The sequence below is a fragment of the Nanorana parkeri genome, unplaced genomic scaffold (genome assembly GCF_000935625.1).
Source record: "Nanorana parkeri isolate BGI_ZX_2015 unplaced genomic scaffold, ASM93562v1 scaffold283, whole genome shotgun sequence".
NCBI lineage: Eukaryota > Metazoa > Chordata > Amphibia > Anura > Dicroglossidae > Nanorana > Nanorana parkeri.
In genome coordinates, this window is record NW_017306551.1 from 1125296 (window position 1) to 1143328 (window position 18033).

General features: G+C 41.0%; 1 long non-coding RNA gene across 1 annotated transcript in view; it reads right to left on the reverse strand.

The window, feature by feature from the left end:
* Positions 1-12110: 12110 nt before the first annotated feature.
* LOC108787797 overlaps positions 12111-18033 on the reverse strand; it is a 16743-nt gene continuing 10820 nt past the window's right edge. The window contains exons 2-3 of the long non-coding RNA XR_001941292.1: positions 15163-15166; positions 12111-12200 (exon numbers count right to left, since the gene is read on the reverse strand). This is a non-coding gene — a long non-coding RNA (uncharacterized LOC108787797). The remainder of the gene's footprint in view (positions 12201-15162; positions 15167-18033) is intronic.

An 18033-nucleotide genomic window follows, 5' to 3' on the forward strand; every position in this document is an offset into this window, starting at 1 on the left:
GAACTTACCTTTTTTTTAGTGACAGGTTTGCTTTGCCAAAGAACTGTAGACCTGATGAGACATGCCTTATTCATGACAGAAAAATCCTCTAAAACATAAAACTAATAGGAAGTATCATTTCACCTTGTGTCAAAAGAGCATGAAAGAGGAATCAAGCAATCAGTGTCAGCAAATTTACCTTTGTGCTCTCATAAAGTCTACATAGCTCTGACATATTTTAATAAAGCCAGAAACTGATCATCAACTCATAGTCTAACTTGAGCAAAGAGAGAGAATCAAGCAAAATATATACATGACTAAAGATAGTTTTGAATGGTAAAAATATATTTTCATTATGCTGTCACAATTAAATAAGATAATTACAAATAGTTTAACTTTAGGTGTATTCTGTTAGCAATAACTACCATGAGGAAACCTCTTGGTTCTTTTGACAGGGATATCTTTCAGTACATCACATAACAATTGAAACTGAATGCTGAATGAACACATATTGACATTAAATTTCCTAACCAATTTAGGAAATTGAAATCATCTATTGGCATACTGAAAGTGTGAGGGCAAAAGAGGAGATAAATGGCTTTATACTAAAAGAGAAATAGTTATATCAAGAGTTCACTAATAATCTGATCAGTATTCATTAGTACACATACATACACAATACATACACACACACTCAAAATTTAAAATGTGTAAGAGACATTCCAGTCGTAATCAATATGCAAACCAATAGTCATATAGAGGATACAGCCAAGCATCCCAGGGTTTAAGTCTTTCCTATAAACATGTTCTATTGTGGAAGGTAATATTACCACTGAAATCTGTAATGTTCGGGTACCCTATGCTTAAATTCTACTTTAGCAGGTTCAGTGTTGCTCACTCCATTATATGCTCAGTGTATGCCTACCCACCTATCAGGACCTTCCCTGCTAATCAGGTGATTGGGCAATACAAACTCCTACCCACACAGCGGTAATTTACAGCTCATGCATAACCTTAGACCCACCAACACAACAACAACAACAACAACACATAAGGGGCTATAATACCACTTAAAATCCGTTTCAAATTCTCCAGTTTCTGGCTGCATTTATTTGATGATACTCAGATCAAAGTAAATTAAATGCAAGTAATAGCTTTTGCATTTGGATAGCTATAAGGATTTGCTGATTATCTTTGGTTTCTGCTTGGGATTATTATTCAATGTAAATAGACACTTGTACCATACCCAATGAGAGTAATGTGATGGTGTCCTTGTTAAGGCCCCAAACCAACCTCCAAACTAGTTATTTACTCATCTCAGGGCTCTATCAAAGCAACTGCTCTAGTCACAACAGTTGACAATATGTGGTGCATCTGGGTATGTGAAGAACATTTAACATTTTTCACTGTGACAGTGCTCAGGTCTAGCAGCCAGTTGCTAGGCCCAAGCATTGTCACGTGCCTAAGGGAGATATATTATCACTCTCCCTAGCATCTAACACCACAAATGTAGAGTTGGTTGCAATGGAGATGGAGCACTGGCAAGCTTAGTACATTTGGGTCAGAGAAGGGAAGCCTTTTCAAGGACAAGGACATGCAAGGGGAAAGAGTCTCTTAACCTCTTTTAAGACATATAAAAGGCTGCTAACCACCTGGTCTCCATTCATCTCTCCACCTTTTCCTTTAATGGAAGAGATATAAATGAAGACTGGAACAGTAATATCACCCTCTACTTACTGCCACAATGGAGGTTTATACGTCCCTGTATATTCTTGATGTACATGTAAGACTTTGTGACAACTCTATTCTTTAATGTTATTATGAGGATGGCTTTCTTGAAACACATGTAAGCACACTGCCTTAGGGTCTACTCACACATACTGAAGTGACCTGAATTGTACCGCACCATATCCATGCAGGTCACCACAAGGACATGTAGAATACAATAGTTTTCTATGTGTCTCATTCACACCACAATGTGGTGCATTTTATTGTAGAACACTGAATGCCACCACAAGGACCTGAATAGAGTGTGTGGGGCCTGAATAGAGTGTGCGGGACCTGAATGGAGTGTGTGGGACCTGAAAAGTATGTACACATCCAAAGTAGATATGGAGGCACTCATGAGTCTTGCGGTGGAGAAAAGTCACAGCATCAGCATTTTATTGACAACACAACTCATTCTACAACATACTGTACACTCCACAAAAAGAACAAAAATGTAAACAGTGGCAAATCCAGCAGTGTGCAATACAACACATGCTGCTGGTGTTTCTACAATGCACTAGCACACATTGTTTTAGCAGACAGGTTAGTGTGAACAGTCCCTTAGTGCAGAGCCTCACAATGCACACATGCAAAAATATAATTGTGCCAACACGGGGACATGTGAAATGTCTGCAATTCTTTGCTAAACCTGATTTAAAAATATATCAAGTAAAAGGAATTGCTTCTGATTGTAAGCTATGGAGGATAATTGTAAGTTTGAAAGCACATAGTCCAATATTATGTTTTAAAGGCAAACAGGCTATATGATTAGAAGGTCAGAAAAAGGAAATTTTCAATGTTTTACCAGTTTTAAAGGTACTAGTGTTAGTTGTTAGCTTTAGCATGCACCTGGACCTTCTGTAGTAATACTTTTCATTTTCTGAAAGGGCCTACAGTGTGAGTTCATCAATACCTTGCACTTATAAACATTTGTCTGTACTGATAACTCACATTAAGATTGAAGTAACAGCTTGTTTTTTTTGTGACAAAGTACATTTTCTAAATTTTTGTTCCAAGTGCTCTAGTCACTCTCAGCCCCAACAAGTCAAATTTGGTAAAAGTAGCTAGGCTAAAATGACCAGCCTACTGGAAATTCATGTTTAAATTATGCAATTGAGGCTCCACAGACATACATACAAAGGAAGTCAGCATATGATTTGCCAGACAAGTACTTATCAATGCATTTTTTTTCTGTGTTAGTATCGCTTAGATATTAAATGAAACGATAGGTCACAATTAGAAACTAGTGAAGGTGACCACTGACTTTTAACTTCTTATAGTATATCAAAACCCAAAATTTTAAATATTGTTGCTTACCATTGCTTAGATGTGGTGTTTCTTTTTTTAGGGTTTCTTTTTCATTTTTTTTCATCAATATTTATTGAGTTTTTAGAAGAACATCAAATAAAGTGACATGACACCTACAATGTCAATACACTACATCTATCATTAGGATCAGAACAAGAGTACCAAAAAAGAATTACAAATTGTACATTTGTACATGTTTCCACACAAAATGGCCTAAAGACATAGTGCCATCATCGTTTAATAAACACATACATAGTATAATGAGGAACCAAGAAGGAAACAGAGAAAAGAAAGAGGAATGAAACAGAAGAGAAAAGAGAGATAGAGTGAGCAAGGCAAAGAGATCCTGCAGAGGCTTGTGGGGAATTAGTTCAGCACTCAGGAGAATACTAATCAGACTGTCTGTACATGGACTACATTTTCCAGAGTACCACAGTAGAAGGGGGATTTACGCTGTGTGGAGAAGGTTTCTCATTCATTCCTGCAAAGATACACAGAGTGAGCAGACTGTCATTGCTGTGCTGTGTTGCCAGAGAGATAGCGAGACTGCACTCACTTGTCACAGGTGCAGTTCCGAAGCGACACCTACCACACAGGACAATTCATTGCTTGCTATTGCAGACGGCAACTCGGCCCGGACGAAGGGACGCAGAGGCTGGTGACTGGATCAACTGCTGACATTAAGCAACACTGTCTTTATCTCCTGTGGGATGTGTTCTTCACCACAGAGGATAGCTCCTGCATCTCTTCAAGCCACAGACTGTCTTCCTTGGATAGGTGAGAGGCCTCTGGCCTATTGTCTCTAAAAGCATACACAGATTTCTTTACCATTTGTATTGGGCCCCAACGTTGGCTAGTCAAAGACACTACCACTGGCCAGTTGTTTAGGTACCCGGGTACATTGGAACTAGAGCTTGTGTGTAGATTGATTATCATTTAGTGAGCCTACTGCTAGACCAGTCTCTATTGATAGATCGTTACCATTATAATTGTGCCTGCTACACAGTTGGAGTGTTAACCTGTGTAGGGTCTATACTCCTGCATATATACTGTTGTTAATATGGTCAATAGCAGTAAAGTCTATTTGAAAATTCTCAAGGTGTGCTGGTGTGCTGTGGATTTATTATTCAGGCATATCACAGAGAAAACACAGGGAGACCCATTGCTTATTACTGTATGCAGGGAGACCCATTGCTTATTACTGTATGCAGCTCCTACCGGGGTGTGCTACACATATAATACATAATTAGCTAACAACCTAGGTAGTCTATCAAGGTAAAAACGTTTATTTTTCACTTTATTTTCACTTTGTTATCCTGTGAATAAAACACGTGTGTTTTTGGGTGCCCACGTTTAGTCTTTGATTGTATTCATGGAGGTTTTCATGGATATCCCCCAGGCTATGTTCATTTCCATTATGTGGCTGCTAAGATTAGTAGTTTACATAGGATAAAATTACTTAGGTGTAGCTCACAGGATGTGTCAAGGACAATTCATTTCTTGCAAGACCAACAAGTGTTTTATGTACTTGCTGAAAATGTGCTTAGGCTGAAAAATGGCAGGATGTAATATATTACATTTTGCACTTAGGGTAGTAACATAGTAACATAGTATTTGAGGTTGAATAAAGACATAAGTCCATCAAGTCCAACCTGTTGTGTGTGTGTGTGTGTGTGTGTGTGTGTGTATAGTCCATGAGTGTTCTCATTCTTAAGAGTACCTGTACCCTTGTACATTTCGGTCTCTCAGAAAGTCGTCCAAATGCCTCTTGAATTATTCCATATTAATTGCGGAAATGAGGCAGTGAGTTCCAGACCCTAACCGCGCGAACTGAGAAGAACCCCCTTCACCCCTTGTGTTCTTCTTTAACAGTATTAGGTTGTAACTTTTATCCTTAGAGTAGAATACAAGTTGACAGGCTTGACTAGCTTGAAAGTAGAACATCCCATAACTAAATTAAGTATGTAAAGGCACATCTTTTTTATCTGTCATCCATTGAGGCACACAGGAACAGATTTAGTAGCATGGGTATATAGCACCACCCACAGGATACTAAAAAATTATATGCCAGCCCATAAAGCTTATAGTAACCCTCCTACATTGAGAATACTTCAGTTTTCGTGTAATGCCCTAGGTGAATGGACCACTTTTTTCCAGCTCTACTCTTTAAGGCTTTAAGAAGTTTTCTTCAGTCCACACGTGCTGGTACATTCATGTTGGACCATTCTTCTCCTGGGTAGTCTCTCTAATTAGCCATTGAGGCCAGACTTTCCCATGCTGAATTAAGGAATCGCTGAAACAGTCCTGCAATATCTGTTACGGCAAGGCATCCCTGGAAGTACTTTGGCCTTGGATGTCACTGCAGATTCTATTTCCAGGTCCAGAGCCGCTAAGGAACTCACTGTATGTGAGTAAGGCTGATGGTGCAAGATGTGTTAATAATGGTTTCCCTCCACTTTCAAAGTAAGACTTCACTCTTTTGTGGAGTGTTACAGCATAGTAAGTATTAGATGGGTGTTTTGTTATCCTAATCTTTATACAATATTAGTTCTATCTCCTACTTTTGTGTTTGTCTCACTGCTTTGCTTAGGTATCTGTTCAGTTACAAAATGATTTTTAAAGTAAGATTAAACTCTCAATGTTTTTTTTTCAATAATGCAAAATATTTCTTATATTTTTTCCCAAGCATCTACATTTATCATGTTTCCAAATAGCTGGACCCAACTCTTTCAGCTTCATTTCCTTGAATGTCCTATCCAGTACAAGATCACAAGGGACAGCACCATCTCCAGCATATCCATTTAATAGCTTGGAAAAGCTTAGAGGAAGAAGGGGGTAGGGGAGTGGCTGCCCTGCTGTGCCTGTATAATTTGTAAATATGCACACAGTTTACTAGCACACACAAGGGTGGATCCATAGGACCCTGCAAGGAAGAGGAGCCACTCTAAAACATGATTTCAGGGCCAGTGCTAAGGGGATCAGCTGATTCTGCAGGGAATTAAAACTTTTAAACATCAAGGAGCAGCATCCATTCTAAGTGATGTAATCAGCATTTTAAAAAGCTTAAAATTATTTTGAGTTTAATATCACTTTAAGACATCTTCTGCTTATCAGCTAAAGAGATGCAGACACTGCAGTTTTTTTATAATTTGTGGAGGTAGTTAGGTAGAAGTTGCAGGCTCATATATTTTGTTTACATGTATTGATAACCTAAAGACATTCTTGTGAGTGTTTTCAAAACATAAGTGAAGTGAAGCCTTACTACTACCTAGTGTTTGAGCAGTGTCTGGCATCCTGAGATGTAATGGCAGCCAGTTTGTTGCTTTAAGCACATTCTTCTTGCAGCATAAAGAGAGGGTTAAGCTGGCCATTGGTGTCACAAAAGGGAGGTGGGGGCCACATGCATGATTTCCACCCTTTTCAGACCCCAGAGAAGCCTAGAAAGATATTTCCTTCTGTCTGTGCTTCTGCAGTTTGCTCTTTCTGCCTGTGCCTTGGAGTGAAATTTGACACTGAATGCACCACCTGAAAGACTTTAGTTAATGTTAGTCTGACCTCCCCAGCTCTGTGGCTGGTGGCCTGGTTGCTAAGGTTCTGTGGTCATTTAACCCCTTCATGACAGAGCTAGTTTTTAGTTTCTGTTCCTAAATGACTGACACACTTTTTAAATTTTTGCTGTGTGATTCTTAGGAGTTGAATGGAACTTGTGTATTTGTGGGTGGGTTTGTGCTGCTTCTACAGTCCGGTCAGTTTCCAGCAGTGCATGTCTCTGAGTTTTAGGTCATCTTTTTAAGCTCCCTTAACCCAGGGGGAATTTGGGTCTGCTCTTTTTGTAGTGTACAGTTTACCTTTATATAGGAGACATTGCCTGACAGTCTGGTTTCAGCTTCTGTATTTGTACATTTGTACCCCTATTTGCCCCTTGTGTTTACATTGGTAGGGGGGGTTACCTTAGTTATGTTTTTTTAGATCATATTCAGTGCACTTCAATGATTGTTAATCCTGAGGGTTAGCATTCTGCCTCCCAGAACTTTCTGACATTTTTCTGGTTACCTTAGCATCCACACTGCTACTGAGGGGTCAGCTGTTACACTCTGAGTCTAGATAATAAGGCCCTTACTGAGTTCCCAAGGACTTGGCAATGTCACCCATACAGAGAGGTGGCTGGTTGCCTATTAAGCAGTCATTAACTAGGTTAGGGGATATGCCTGCCATACCTCTTAGCACTGGTTAGCCTTTCAGCTCCAGGAGTTTTGAAAGGACTTTTTTTTGACAGGACTTTTTCATTATTTCATTATCCTTTTTAATAGTTTATCTTCTAAAATTTGTAAACTCTGATATATTTTTTTGAATATTGTTTGTTTTGTGTCTGAGGGTTCTCTCGTCCATTGGTGGGGGCTCTAGGGTTCCATGTTAACAAGGCCATTTCCCTTGCTGTGAAGGAGGGCCCTTCCTTTTAGGATCCCAGAAATAAGTGGTTGGAACCCTTATCCTGTTCAGATTGTTGGGATCAGTCCCATAGCCTGTATAGTGCTCAGACTCTTAGGAATAGCCTAGATCCCTACCTGTAGAGTTTTCTGCCATAAGTGCCAACTGGTTCAGATAGCCTTGGCCTTAATTTTATGGGCCTTAATTTCACATGCAGTTGTTTAGTGCTTCACTTGGTGATCTAATCTGCACCCAGTATAAGAAAATACATTTCTCCCAGATATGGTAACATAAGGGCTCACCATGCTAATTTTCCCGCTCCTCTTATTCCTGAGAGTGTTTTTTTTGTCCACTACCATCTTATGTCCTTTTAGGGCTTCTGACTCTGTGAATCCTGGCAGCCTTCAGAATATCTTTGTCAGGAAGCCAGAGCCGGAGCCAGAGTTCTTACACTGCGGTTTGCGCCTGGTGCAGCCCATAGAGCTGTATCAGATGCAGCGTCTCTGTGTGAACGTGCACGCGTACATATTGTTTGAATGTTTGGTGCCCTCTGGGCTATTTAAGGCTGTGACTGCAGGCCTCCTTTGCTGTCAGATTTGTCAGCTTCCCTGTGTTCCTGTATCCTGTTCCTGAAGTGTTTCGCTGTTATTGACCCGGCTTGGCTTGACCCTTCTGCTTCTCTCCAGTGATTGACCCTTGGCTTGTTCCTGACGTTGTTCTGCCTCATCCTCTGTACTGCGTTACATGCACATTGATGACCTCTGCCTGTCCTAACTATTCTGCTTATCCTTTGCCTACTTGACCTGCAACCATCTCTGCATCTCCTGCTCATCTGATTCATCTACTATTGGCATACCTGCCCCTTTATGCCCCGGTGCGCCTCTGCCCATCCAGGTGCCCCAGGACCAGAGTAGTGAGAGAGGCCACCCTCGACATCTCAGACTCCTCTAAGGTACTTGACAATCTTCTGGAAGATACACTTATTCAGTTAAGGTGTGTCTGTTGGTATTCGAGGTCACTTGCAGGTCACTTGCATCTCACATGCATGGGTTCTGCATATGTTTCTCAGGGCTGAAAAATAGATTTTTGTTCACCCTGACTCGGACTTGCTTTCAACCCTCAAAGATTTAGTTGAACACTCAGCATTTTTATTTGTATTTTGTGTTTTTTGCTCATCACATCAGCCAACAGCCATTTTTATCCGTTTTATTCAGACCGTTTCACTGTTTTTAACCAAAGAGGGAATTTGTCCCATTCTAAACTAGAAGAACTGTGTGCACCATCAAAAGCTGGGTACAGAATTCCAAAGGTCAGTGTTATTGATCTGAAACTGGAGTTTCCCCGCCTGTCTTCATGTTCCCCTTTTTGTGATCCATTAGTGTCATTTGCTTCATGGTGGAGCAGTGCCAGATCTAGTTTGTGGTGCTTCCTTTTGGCCCAGGCTTGACATCACAGGTGCTGGGCTAGTTTCTGCACCTTATTCACCTGCAGTTATGGCTGGATGAGCTTTTCTTGAGAGAGTATGGAAAAGTATGAATCTCCTATTAAACAAAATACCACCATTGTTTAGAATTATAATTAGTTGAAATGTCCTTTATATATTTATATATATATATATATACATACACACACCCTTCTCATGGCCTAGACCATTTACGAGTGGCTAAAAGTATAATTAACATTTTTAGGATAAATTGCTGTATAGTTGCAAATACAATTGAAACAAAATTAGCTGAATTGTGAAACTTAATGTGTATGAACAGATTAAAACTAGCTTCTATTTGCATAACTTGTGAATGTTACTCACATAAGAAAAATGCAGGTGATAATCAATTCTCTTGTGCTTGCTTATTCTAACCTGTTATTCTGTTCGATAATTAGTGTGGAAGGCCTGGAAAAACCTTTAGTGCTTTCAGGATTCAAAATGAAGTCCTTAAAATGCACCCAACCATGCAATTTCCAACAGCTCTATGGCACAATCTACAATCATTGTAAGTTTATTTTATTGAGCTAAATATGTAGATAGGAAACCACCTCTAAACTAACAGTGAGAATCTGTTTTGCTGCCAGACAAGGCTCTCTTTGCATGAACTGTTACTAAGTGCAGTGCTGGTAGGTTTTTGTTTAAAGCATACAAACCTACATTTGCTCCCCCCTATGCCTTCTCCTCCCCTAATATACCCCTGCTAAAAGATTTGAATTCCAAAATGGAATGCATTTGATTAAAAAGTTGTTTTAAGTTGTCTATTGCATCTACTTTAATTTGAAATAACAGAATAGTTTAAAACATTTTTAGTTTGTATAAATAATAGTTTTTCAAAGGTATTAACATTTATTGTCATTTAATATTAGACAAGACCAATTAAACTCTATTATTTAGTTAAAGAGATACATCTATAACGTTGTTTTTCCACTTAATCTTACTGGGTAAATAAACAGAACACTGGTTATCTGGTCAGATGAAACTTTAAATAGTTACTGTCTTATCGTGCTTCTTCCCAAAGACCAAATATGCTAACTAATGAAAAGGGCTCATGTCTCATCATCCCTCTAGAAATAGTTATTCCAGGACTCCCAAACACAGTTAGGGCTTGTGCTAATGGGGAAATGAAGCCTGATTTCTGGTGCTTTCAATTTGCATTTGGGATCACTGTGAGATGATTTTGATATCACTCAGAGTTCCTTGGCAGATGCATTTAGCTGTAGTTGACATCCTCCTGACCTGCTTTGTACCTCCTTCTAAGCTGCATCAGTTGATTTTGCATTAAAATTGACTTGTTTGGAGAGAGAGGTACTTCTAATATGAACAAGAGCCAATTGACAAAGGGCCCTAAAAAGAAGTTTAACTTTCTGTTAATATGAGCTAAATACATTCCCGATGTGGCAAGAGATGTTCCGAATCTTACGGTTGGCTTTCTTAGTAAGCAGCCACAGCCTGACACATCCCTTGCTAAGGCTCTTCACTCAGCAGGGAGCATGCTTTTTGCTCTTGAGAAGCTAAAGGTCTGAATCAGGGTGGGGACTTCTGCAGAGAAGCCATTGCTCCCACACGAAGAGCAAGGATCCTTATCTACAGCATGCTTACAGGAGACAGTCTTTCCTTTTCTTTCTTTTGTTTGTAACTAGAATGTATTTAACTGATTTGAACAGAAAGCTCATTTAGACTTCAGGATTACGACACATTCTTTAAAAAATGGCACTGCAATGTAATTGGCACCCCAATGCACCTTTTCAATAGACTAACTACACTGTGGTGCACTGACAAAATTGCTGCATTAACCGGTTAAGTGCATTCTTGCTTGTTATGTAGTCTATTCAAATAAAAGGGCTGCCTTAATGTAATACACATTGCAACCTATTGATATGTGTGTTAAATGTACTACAATGTTGTAAATGGGCCCTCAATCTGTTCTTCTATAGTCGAGTTGTATGCTTGAAAGCAAGGGTGAGCAGAATGATACACGTAAGTCAAAGTATACAAACATTTAAAACGGCTTCATATGAAGTAGATACACAAATATTATTAGCCGTCTACATTACAAGTCACACCTGTTAAGAAAGACGTTTGCTTATAAGGGTTAAATCTTGTCTTGTTTTGCCTGTCTGGAATAAATATCTTGTTTTGTTTACCTGATATACAGTAAATGTGTGACCAAATGTCATGCTGTCTGAAAGGCTTCTCCAGGAACAAGCTGCTTAGCTATTCGAATATTTAAGGAACACTTCTCTTTACTGGATGCCATTGCATTTGCAGGATCAAAATAGAAAATAAGATATCCAATTTCATTTATAAATAATTGTACATATAATTATTTGTAATGATTCTAGAGGCCTCTATGGGCCATCATGGAATGAGAAATGAATCAATGTTGTGGTCAAATATTTTGTAATATGAGAGGGTGTATGGGAGATTTCATCCAATACAGGTCTGCCTACAAGGGAAACGAGTTTGTCTTGTGTTTGATGTTTTAAGTCTCAGTGCATACCCAATTTTTTGTAAGGGTGACACTTCACTCATGATCATTTAATCTGTAATTTTCTGCAAATTTTTTTAAATAATCATCTATTTTTTTAAACTATTAACTGTTAAGATGTCTTTGACATGTTGTGTAGAGACATTCTGCAGATTAGCACTAGTTATTAGACGTGTGCATTCGGACAAACCTGCAAATCAATGAAATTCAGTTGATTCAGCGGTTCGTCCGAATCCAAAATAACAAATGTATTATATGCCCCAATATACTAAAACTATATTCAGGCATACCTAAATTTGTTTGCAGAATGCGCGGCGGCCGGCACGTTCGCCATCTTTCAGTATACCTTGGCGGTAGATCCCCAAATCATCTTTGAATTCATGCTGACATTGTCGTTCCTTCTGGAGGGTGGCTACATTTGTTCCTCATGTTCACTGTGTGCGTTGTAAATTAGCCACCACTCCAAGCTCACTTCCATGATGGAGTACTATCTCATTAAAGATGAGTAAACTAAACATGAGATTTCAGTCCATCATTAGGGTGAGCTTGGAGTGGTGGCTACTTTACAACACACACAGGGACATGGGGAATAAAAGTAGCCACCCTCCAGAAGGAAGGACAGTGTCAGCACAAATTCAGAGTTCAGGATCTACAGCTGAGTGGTGTACAAATAAGCTACATTTTTGTTAATAGTTAGGGTACTTGAATTCATTTTTGAGGTTTAGCTTCTGAGATTACTGTCACCTCTAGTAGTATATAACACTAATACTAAGCAAAGCTACAAGTGCATTTTCCAGATTGTTAACAGGAAATACTCTTGAAGACAAAGGGGGTTATTAAGCCATAGCGTTGGCTGATTCTTCGGCCACCGAAGCCCTGCAGTTCAGTCGACCCAAAGGGCTGCTGTATGGGCTATTCACTATAGCCTGTACAGTTCCAAAGGTGGCGGAGCGGCTCAGCCAAAAGTAACAGCCGAAGTGAGCCGAAGTAACAGCCAAAGCGGGTCAAAAGACCTGCCGAAGGCCGGCCGTTCACCCTGCAAATTAAAGCTGGGCAGAGCAAGTGGTGATCTCACCGCTGCCTCTGCCCAGTTGTAATGACAGATCAGCGTCCCCAAATGACTGATCTGTCATTAAACAAACAATAACAACTGGGCAGATCTGGCCGTGACATCATGGTCGGCTCCACCCAGTTGTTATTCATTGGCTGGGACCTGCCAGAAGATTCTAGCAGGTGGCGGCCAATAGGAAACAGTTGCACGGAGCTGCAAACATCTTTTTTTTTAATCTTCCTATTTTTTTACATTTTTTAAATCATTTAGCAATTGTTTTTTTAACATTTACACTTATCTTTACACTTATTTGCTATTCTGCTCGGTACCACGTTTAGTACCACGCTCGGTACGGAGGTACCACACTTGGCGGCATTCGGCTGTTGGATCGGCTGAGTCGAACTCCTTCTGCACTTCGGCTCAGCTCATTTCAGCCGATGTACAGTTGAAATCAGTCATAGTGAGCCAGAGTAAATAGCCGAGCGTTGTTGTTCACTTTGGCTCGGTTATGCACTCGGCTGCCTTCGGCAGCTTAGTGAATAACCCTTGAAGTCTTTTTACATTCTGTATTGATTGCGTTAAAAGAAACACTTGTTGATTTGCCATAATGTCTATGTTCTTCTGCAAATCTGACATATTTGCAATTCTGCTAGTCCAGTTATCAAATTGCTTGCAGAGAAGACTGGCAGCTATTTGGCTGCCCTGCACTTTCAGTTGCTTGCTGCAAAGCTTACACTTGTCAGATTGCCAGCTACTTTGGCATTCCTCATTTTGAATATCTTTCAAAAAAGCTTAGACTTGTCAAATTGCCAACAGAAAAGACTGCCAACCACATGGGTATCCTGCATTCTAAATTACTTGCAACATGCTTACACTTTTAGTTTGTTTTCCAAATTGCCAATAGAGAAGACTGTCATGAACTCATTCGTCCTGCATTATATATTGCTTGAAGCTATCCTGACACTTTTTAAATTGCCAGCAGGAAGACTAACACTTAGCTATCCTCTGCGGTGCCTCCCTGACCCCCAGAGGCCTGAGGAGGACTCCCAAAGGGCAGGGGGGTCGACATTTCACTTTCAGGGGCAGATCCTCAGCCAGTAAAGGGACATGTAATCGACAAATTGGGCACCAGTCACTTTAAGTACCTTTTTAAATGCTTTATTGAGAACAGCATAACTGGGAGAGGGGATATAGGGTTTCAGACATCCATAGCAAAAATAGAACAGACTTCAGACTCAACAATCCCTTCAGACTTACAAAGTGCAGAATTATTAAGAGAACAGGCTGACACTGGGCAATAGAGCAATAGCTAAATAGGTATGTGCATGAGATCCTTCCTTGGAGAGACACCAGCCTTTTTCCTGAGGTCCATATCAGCTCCTGGTACCTCCATCCATCATAAGGCTTCTTTAGTTCTCTTTCCCAGACAGTTCCAGATGTGGCCTCTTCCAGGCTTGAGGCCCAGTCAGCTTTCCCAGCACTGCAGATGCCACCCCCCAGGCCAAGCTTGGGGATGGACTGCCCTCAAGCACATGGCAACTCCTGAGTATTTTTGCACTCCCCCAGCATTCATGTTCTCCTATTGGCTGCCCCACTCTGTAGCAGAGTCACACCCCACTCTGTAGCAGAGTCACACCCCACTCAGGAGCAATCAATAGCAGAGCAACTGGAATTAACCAGATAATGTCAAACTACAAATCAGCTATACTGATTACACTACTAGCAAAGCTAAATTTCTAGTAGCCAGTCATCTGAAAGTGGTACGGGCTACACCTTCATTATGTATTGCATGCAGCAAAATGTCTAATAACAGTTAAATTGCCAAAAGAAAATGCTGCCAGCCAAATCTGTCATTGTGTATTTTGTGCTCATTGCTAAAAATAGTTTGCACCTGGTCATACAGCCAGTGCATTTACTAAATTGCCAACGAAGCAGCTTTTCATATTTATTTGTTAAGTACTCGCCAGTCAAACTGGCTTTTTTTTAAGCATGTAGTGGTAATGACCATATGTGAAGTTTTCACCTAATTTTGGTCAATCTGTACTTTTTTTGAATTGTCATTTTATTATCATAAACCTCTTTTTTAACACTTGCTGAAAACACTTCATCAAACGTTTTTTGCTTTCTTGACATTGTCATCATGTATAGTAGTTGAAAATATATGTTTTAAAGGAAACCTGTCACAATGTGCTCTGGGTCTCTAAAATCTTGTCTCATACCGGTTTCTAGGCAGTGACATAGTTTCCAGTGAATTTCAACAATGTTGGGTTCAATGCCGCACAATAAGACTGTAGCAAAATTGCAGATTCAGTTGGGTATTTTTACACAGGACTTTTGCCTTGTGAAAGCTTCCCTTTTAATGTTTGACAGGCACATTATACTGTATGCAGCATTATACATTAAGCCTAGGTTAACCCGTGGCAACGATTTTAGAAGTAAGCTTCTAAAATCACTTTTTTTCCAATGGCTAATGAGAACAACTTCCCGTTGCAGGATTCTTTATAGTTCTATATGTGTCCAGTGGCAGATCCAGGGGGGCAACGGGGCAATCCCCCCCCCCGATTAATGCCGCTCCTGTCCCAAGTCCCGATCCTTGCGTCTGCCACCCGCAGTTTGTGACACAACTACATAAAGCTTTCCCTCTGTGTCACAGACTTTACTGCGGTTCATTGTAAAAAAAACTGCAGTAAAGTCCGTGACACAGAGGGACAGCTGTATGTACCGGCGGCTGTGCGTATGTGGGGATCCGAATGAAACAGGCGGCTGTGCAGCTGCCTGTCATTGGCAATGACTGTTAGCTTGGCGGAGCCGATACACGTCTCTGCAGGCACCGTCAGGCAGCCACATCCTGGTATGTGAGTCATTGTGAGGACCCTCTCCTGTGACCCCTCCCCTCCACTGGCCGCCAAGGACGCAGATGAATAGGTGCTGCAGCCTGCATATGTTAGGTGAGGTTGGGTTGTCGAGGGCCCCCTTGAGGAGCGAGCGGCTGCACATTTAGAGAGCCGCATCTGTAGCGGTGCAGGTGACAGAGAGACGGCTGAGAGACGGCTGAGAGACTCGTATGCTCGTACGGACGTGCAGGACGGGTGAGCGTAGGGCGGCTTACGGCCGCTTAGTCCTTTAGAGAAGAACAGGGGCTGTGTACTAATCACACACAGCACCTGTCCTTCCCAGGAGCTGCCCGATACGGCTGTGCACGGAGCTGTATGTGCCGGCCGATTCCAGTGTGAATGAGCCCTACATGTCCCCGGGAACATAAAATAAAATAAAAATATTTTAATACTCACCTGGTCACTGGATCCACTGACAAGCACAGCCTTCTGTCTCCCACGCTGTCAGAAGCTGCATATAGAGCGTGCTGGTTACTACTTAAACCGGCGTGTGCTGTATGCAGCTTCTGAGAAGATACGCTATTAGCTTTGCGGGAGCTATGCAAAATGCGCAGCCGGCTTCCTCGCTATGCTAATAGCTAATAGCACTTCTGTTATAAGTATACAAACTGCTTATAATCTTTGTGATAATAAAGTTATTTGTGGTTAAACATATTCTGTCTCTCTTTCATGTAAAAATCTGTAATATGGAATGATAAATGTGTCACTGTTTTAAACAAGGTTAGGACTGTATGATACGTTAAATAAAATATTAGGGCCTGTTCACACGACGTCCGTTTTGTGTGCTGACCGGCTCCGTACGCTGCTGCACTCAAAATGCATCCCAATGTATCCCTATGTGTTTTTACTTTCAAAGTCTTTTATTTGTTTTTAAGAAATAACAACATCTATACATAGACAAACAAACAAACAATTCGAACAGCCGTTTTGAACTCCTCTACCTTCCCCCCATATCTATCACCCCCAATACATCCTAAAAAAGGTGGGTGAGCAGAGCTATATAAATAACACCTAAATACATACATTATTACGTAACATTCATCTCTCCCAAACCTATACATATCTATCTCTGTGATCTTATTTTTAAATTACCTAAAAGAAAAGAAACAAAAAAAAAAAAAACAAGAGTTTAACCTCTTGCCGTCCGCCCGTAGTAAAAAAACGGACGGACGGCACTGCTGCATCTGCGGGTTGCAAAGACAATGGACATATATACATATATATACACATGTATACATACATATATACATATATATGATATATTCCACTATTCTATACCATACCATTTCCCCCAATATCATATATCCCTTACCCCATTATACTTCATTAAAGGGAAAACAGGATATTGAGGAGCTTATTTGTTTCTACGTGAGTTCAACCCGTCTGTTCTGCACCAACTTCATATATCATTACTCACACCGATGTATTTCATCCAGGGAGACCATACTAGCTCAAATCTCTTTTCACTATCTCCGAGCCTACTATTCATCCTCTCATGTATCATGATCCATGACATTTTTAATTTAAGCTGTTTAATGGAGACAGTTGGTGTCTTCCAGGCTTTCGCTATATTAATTTTAGCTGCCAATAGAAAAAAAGAGATTAGGCTATCCTGCGCCTTAGTAATCCCTGGAATCGGGAAATTCAACAGTGCAAATTGAGCTTCCCTTGGAGCATGAACCCCTAAGATTCTATATATAAGTGCATATACACTATTCCAAAAGGGCTTAATTTTAGGGCATTGCCACCATATATGATACATCGTACCCGGGTGTATACATCCCCTGAAACAGGCTGACGACACATCCGGGTAAATTTTGGCCAGCCTAGAAGGGACCAAATACCACCTAGCCATTACTTTATAGTTTGCTTCTATCAAAGATACGTTAGTTAACCCCAGGGCACCCCGCTTACAGCAGCGTTGCCAGGCCTCCCTAGGGATGTCAATTTCCAGATCTCGTTCCCATGCTTTCATATAAGGCAATTTCTCCTCCGTCTCCACCAGAAGAGAATAAATCAAGGATACACCCCCCCTTTGGCCTTCGTCCCCCAAGCACCATCTCTCATATATTGCAGTAAACTGTCTGCCGGGCCCCGGAACCTGCAACGAAGCCAGAAAGTAGTGCAACTGCCTGAATCGAAACAATTCCCCCTGAGGCATATGTAGAGTCTCCTGGCAGTATCCTAATGTCAAAGGTCTGCGCTCCCTAAACCCCTGTGCTATACGATATAGCCCTTTATCCTGCCACCATTTGAATGTCCCGCCGTGCCACCCTGGTATAAACCTAGGGTTCCCAAAGATAGGTGCTAGGGGAGTATAACCTGAAACAAACTCCCCACTTTCCCTCACCCCATCCCACACAGAGAGGGAGTGCAAGAGCGTCGGGGCCAAAACCGCCGGTCTCTGTCTCCGGGTCATCCACTTTAACTGCTCAATTGACAAGCCCGAGGCAGACAAGGGCTCCATCAAGATCCAATCCGGCCGATACTTCTTACAATAGATCGTAGAAAGCTGTCCAATTCGTGCTGCCCTATAATACTGGTCTAGATCTATCCGGCCGGGCCTCGGACCTGTATCTTCTTAACTATGGCCCCCTGTTCAAGAAAATCACTCAGGAATTGCAGAGGTGGC